The sequence below is a fragment of the Coffea arabica genome, chromosome 4e (genome assembly GCF_036785885.1).
Source record: "Coffea arabica cultivar ET-39 chromosome 4e, Coffea Arabica ET-39 HiFi, whole genome shotgun sequence".
Classification (NCBI taxonomy): domain Eukaryota; kingdom Viridiplantae; phylum Streptophyta; class Magnoliopsida; order Gentianales; family Rubiaceae; genus Coffea; species Coffea arabica.
In genome coordinates, this window is record NC_092317.1 from 27071431 (window position 1) to 27077872 (window position 6442).

The following is a 6442-nucleotide window of genomic DNA, read 5'->3' on the forward strand; positions in this document are numbered from 1 at the left end:
TTATTTGCAACCCAGGAAGCTTGCAATGATTTCGAACATAGCTTTGAACGTGGATTCATTAGATTCCAGAAAACCATCATGAACACATGGTTGAACATGCAACAAAGGAAATCTAGGGTAGAGAGGGGCAAAAAATATGCATTTTCCCAAAAACCTTCATGTAGCTTAGCCGAGGCTTTGTTGCAACTTCATTGGTTTTTTCCTTTAAACATATCAGGTCATCAAAACAAGGAGGAACCAAGTGTATGGACTGCCATTGTCATACCATGAAACAGGGAGGAACCACAACATTGTTTGAAACAAAACCCACGCGACCATTCATTCTTATTTTTCACAGCAAAAACACCCAACATCAGATAGGTTGCTCGGTTTTTGGGGGAGAAAAACAGATTCTAGGAGCAAGATGGTAAGAAAAGAAAGAACCATCAAACACTACCCTACCTAAAACGCAAGTAAACAGAAAGAAGGAAACATCAAAACAGAATTGCCCGAAGTTTTATGCCATTTTCCTGGGTTTGCTCGTTCAAACACATGAAGATCAGCCAGAAACATCAAACAAAAACTCACAGATTCATCAGATAACCCCATAGAAAACCCCAAACTGCTGTCCCCAAATCCCAGGTCAAACCCCACGAACTCCTCAACCATAAACCGAAAGAATACGAACAACAGGAAACCCAAAACTCATGCGTGGGAGCAACAAAGAACAGACGGAACAAACCCTCTGTACACTAATAGGAAACCCAGAAAAAGAAATAAAAGTCCCATCCGAAGATCATGTATCAGTCCAAAGAAATTTCATGGAAGATGTTAAGCTGGCTAATACAAGAAACTATCGTTACCTGTAAGGGATTGATGTGACGGCCCCACCTTCCCGCCCAACTCTTGCCAGGACTACGGATCAAATCATTCATAAACCTTACTAAACAGTCCAAAGAACTTCAGAAAAACGAATCATCGGAAAACGCAAAGGATCGCGTCAGCTTCAAAATCCGACCAAATTTTTTTTCTTCCTCATTCAAGCTTCGCACTCACTCAATTTCCCCAATGGATACCAGAAAGTTCACAAAACCATAGAAACGTACAATCTCAAACGGCTACGCTTGAAACACACGATAACACGCTTATGTATACATACACATTGGAAACGTTACAAATCAAAATGTGGTACTTGAGTAAAATACAATTAGGGTTTTCGATTACAAAGGAGCTTAACAAAAGAACATTTACACCAGCTCGACCCTTTCTTCCAAAAATCATGGTTTTAAAACATTAAACCCTGTAAGGAAAACAAAGATAATGGAACGGGGTGAGCTTATGCTCAATGAGGTACCACAAGTACAAACAATCAAAAGTCATGGAACTTCACTTCTAATCAGTCAAATACACATTCTAGATATCAAATAAAACAGTTAAACATAGTGATTCATTCAGAAAGGATACAAGTGGCTCTCAGGAGCCAATTTCCTAATGCTTCACCAGTGCTTGATCAAGTAATAGTTGACACTCCGTCAACTTTCAAGTAAAGTAACCAGTCCAGTAGAGCACCACTTTACACCAAATTTCGTCCACCGAACATACCCCTTGCCGGGCCCGAACACCACACACAAAACAGAGGTGGTAATACTCGAATATACAGGAAATCCAGAGTCTCCAATACCCAAAGATTTCCCAGAAACAGACTACCGTGGGTCGTTATCTAATCGACCAGGTCCTTTGCCGGCTTGACTCGAGTAACTAGCCATAGAATTTGAGCTCAGAGGTCACAGAAGGGTCGTTGGATACAAGCCTCCAAACGACGTCAGAACAAACACAGATAACAGATTCAAATTCACACAGTAAACGATCACACAGGCAAGAGAACGAGTGTGATAAAATACACCCTCGTCTCATTCAGAATAAACAGAGTTCATAGCCATTCAAGTCACAGATTTCAAGTACAAATAAACCAGCTAAGCAACAAATCAGGGGAGTGGTACACTCACCAGTTTAAACAAAGATAACTTCAAAAGTTTCCTTCCAAAGGATGGCTTTGGTCACCGTCACGTCCTAATGACAACCAAGGTAAAACAATTATGGTTTCCCCCATCCACAACCCCAGGAAACGAAATGCACAAATGAGACTCGACTACAAGTCGTATGCCTAGTCAAGTTAACTATTAGGGTAAAGAAATAATAATGTGGCTTTGTAGTAAAAAGATAGCGGTTGGTCTTAAAACATGAAGAACCCTAGAATCCTTCATTTCTAGCCAAAATCAACCCAAACTCAAAGGAATCAAGTAACCCTAAAATTTTGGACAGCATGTCCTTGGTATTTAGCTAATTTCCAGCCATTTATGGCTTCATTATTTTCCTCAATTCAGCCCCAAAGTCACACATAAGAAATATTAACACAATCACCTTTCAACTAGGTTCAATGTCATCCAAGTACAAGACAAGTCTAACAATGTGACCGAAAACCAATTTTAAAGGCAAATAGCTAAACAGCAGATTTGACGTCTTATAGCATTTTGGTCACAACTGAAGCTACGGCTATCGGTTTGGGGTACACTTTATACTGTTTCGAAGCTAAGACAAAGGGTTACAACTTTCATAAAGATAACTCAACCCAGTTCACTGTTGATCCAGGTCTAATTCGCAGATTATAGAACCAGAATTTCATTGTCAGTCTGGTTGTCAGCACAGGATTTAAATGGCAATAACTCAGGGTACAAAAGTCCGATTGAGACGTTTTTAGATGCGCTGGAAAGGTGAAACATAGGACTACAATTTTTGTGTTTTGCCCAAAGGCTGATTTTGTGAGAACCCAAAAATTTTCTTAATTTCTAGGCCTTATTTTCTTTCTTTGTACCCGTTTTCTACATTTTTATTATTATGATTAACTTTAGAGATATTTTTATAAGTAAATATAGTTTTTAAATTATTTTTCTAGTATAAGTTAGTTCATGAGATATTAGAAGTGTATATTGGACGTGGGACCCGCTAGTGGCGTTAAGTGCGATAAATTCGACCAATTAGGTTACGTTTTGTATACCGGGATTAATTTACTAGGTGTTAAGAGATAATTAGAGGTTACTTAGATGGTTTAATCTTGGAGAGACAAAAGGATAAGCTTGAACCATTAAGAGTGCCATGTGTCGCGACCCGATTGGATGGTTGACTTGCCTAACTTTCTTACCTTTACTAAAAGAACAATTTTTGACCAAATCATCTTCATTTTTTTTCCTTCTTGGCCGAAACTCTTAGAGGAAGAAACAAGAGAAACTTTTCATCTTCAACTTCAATTCTTGCTCCAATCTTGAGTTTCAACCGTTGAATTATCAAATTACTCCATCAAAGTTGCTTACTAAGGAGGTTTAAAGCTTCTAGTGGAGGGATTTGTGAAAGGAAAATCCTAAGTTATCATCTTTCTTGAGGTGTCAAGGTACTTTGCTTACAAACTTCCTCTTTACTTCAATTAATTGATAAGTAGTGGCTTATAGTTGTTATAGATGCTACTTTGTGGAAGATTTCATGGATTAAAGTGGAGCTAGCTAAATTTCTGATTTTTTTGGGGATTTTTCTGTTTTCATATGATGATTATGGTTGGCCTTGGATTGATGGCTCTAAGTTGTGTTAAATGGACCCTTGTGCGTTAATTACGGTTATTTGCGGAAAATTTCAGCTTGTGCGGAAAATTTCAGCTTTAGGGTTCCAATTTTCCCTGTTCTATCCGATTTTATTTAAGCATGTTAGAGGCCGAATCAGGCTTAGGTTAAAACATGAAAGTTGTAGAAAATGATGTTAACTATCTGTCTACAACATTTCAGCTCAATCGGAGAACTGTATCCTGTGAAATGACCAAATTGCCCCTGCTGCCCGGTTTCTGTCAAAAATGATAATCAGCCTCTGTAAGTGGTTAGTTTGACCAGGATTATTACCGAATTGGTTGTCTATGTCTTCTTGATAATTATAACCTTGTATCTTATCTTTCAAATGGCTTTGGAATTACCTGAATCGGAGTTGTGTGTGATGAGATATGATTGAATGAATCAGGACTGCTAGTTGAATTTCACAGTGAGCTTCGAACTGGAAAATCTAGGGTTGTTTTGGTAAATTTGACCTAGTTAGGGTGAGAACTGGACTAAGTAGTCTTCATCAAAGTTATAGCCCTCTATCTTAGCTTCAAAACGGTATAACTTTCACTCCAATCAAATAAGTGTAGTTTCAGTTATGTCCGATACGCTAAGTAGCTGTGAATCTGCCTTTTTGGTTTCCTAGCTTAAAGCTCATTTCCGGTCATTTTCCTAGCTAAATCTTGTACTTGAATGACTTTAAGCCTACTGAATGGCTGTTGTGATGAATTTATATTGTGTATGATTTTGGGATTGATTGAGGGAAATAATGAAGCCATAAGTGGCTGGAAAATAGGTAAATACAAAGGGCGTGCTGCCCAAATTTACACTCGAGGATTAGGTAACGATTTGAGAACGAATACCATATGAACCATCTAGGATATTTGCGCCTTCTTTTATCGAGGTATATAAGTTCGAATCTGGCCGAAACTTGTACACTTGGAAAAATGAAATTTACAACTAATAGAAATACGTTTTCTTCGTTTCTTCGACTCAAATGGATATTTCAAAGTTTTACGAGCGAGCAGAAGTTTTCCAAATATTTTACTCATGTCCTTTGGTTTAAATGTACTCTTTTCACTTCCAAAATTATATTTATACTTTGTACTAGTAGTATTTGAATTGTCTTCGATTCACCTAACTTTTGCTGGAGGAACTGTAATATTTTCTCTTGATTAACCTTAGGGTTCATCGGTGATTGAGAGTGTTACCCGGAAAGATATTCTCGATGTTATTTCGCCTTAATAGGTGAGTGTACCACTCCCCTGAATTGTTGTTGTTATTCTTGGTTTTGATGATCACAAAGTACTTTGAAATGTTTATCTAACTCTCTTCAAATACAAGTGTTTTTTGCCTATCAAAGAATCAGGTACGAATATGTCAAGAAATGAAAATCAACAAAAAGAAGAAGCAAAAACAGGATACTCATGTCGGACGTCCGAAGGAATCTGTCGGACGTCCGAAAAGATGAAGATCATTAAGAAGAAGATTCTGTCGGACGCTCGTGAGGAAGCATCGGACGTCCGGATGGATCGGACGTACTCCTCGGACGCACATCGAACGTGTCGGACGTCCTAAAAATTCCACAAAGTGTTGATGACTCTCTGCCAAGACTCTGTCGGACGCTCGTAAGGAAGCATCGGACGTCCTGAAGGATCGGACGCATGCTTCGGACGCACATCAATCTCATCGGACGTCCTAAAAATTCCACGAAGATTTGATAACTCTCTGGACGACGTTCGGACACGGAAGCTCGGACGATAAAATCCCATCGGACGTCCGAACAACAACTTGACTGATTTTCGGATGATGGGATCGGAAGATGACTAAGCCGTCGGACGTCCGACAGCCCCAACGGCTAGCTGACTCTTCATCTGCCTTCTATCCGTTGGAAGTATTAATGAAGCCCATTTTTGGTTACCTTTAAATACAAACGATTCTGAATCAGAAGAAGACTTTTGCACACTTTGTTTACAAGATCTAAAGAGATATTTTAGCTAGAAAATAGTCTCCAAAACAAGATTTGTTCTCCGAGTGGTGTGAATTTCTTGTGAGCATTTCTTTTGTGATTGAAAGTTTCTTTAGTGTAGCTTTGTTGAGGGTTATCTGAGTGATTGTAAAACTTCTTAGCTTGACTAAGTGTGGCTTAGGGCAAGGAGGAAGTGCTCCCTCCATTGTATATCTAGTTGATCATCTTTCATCAAAGAGAAGTTGCTCAACTTAGTGATTGGTCTTCAAGTTTGAGGAAAGCTTGGTAGACAATCGGTTTGATATTCTATCTTATTCTTTTTTGTTTAATAAAATTCTCATTGCTTATCTATACTTGTTTTTCGAATCAATATTGCTCTCTTCTTCTAATCTACTTGATTGATCATTACTAGAAAAGAAGGTAAATTTTTATTAAGCAAAAAATTGCATAAATTTGATTAGGATTTTAATCAACCTAATTCACCCCCCTCTTAGGTTATCTTTGGGCCTTACAATTGGTATCAGAGCTTGGTCTCCTAGAGATTAAGCTCAAACGGCTTGGAGTAAAGATGACAACCAGTCATGCTATGTTTGTTGAAGGGCAATCTGTTACTAGGCCTCCCATGTTTAGTGGCTCCAATTATATTAGCTGGAAAGAAATGATGATTATCTTTTTGCAATCTATTGATATTGAGCTATGGTTTATTGTGAGTGAAGGACCGCATGAAGCTAACTTTCTTGATGCAGATACAGGTTTGCTTCGGCCAAAAACAAGAGCTGAAATGAATGCTCAAGATAGGACTAATCTCACATTGAATGCCAAAGCCATGAATGTTCTTTATAGTGCCTTAGATTCAAAT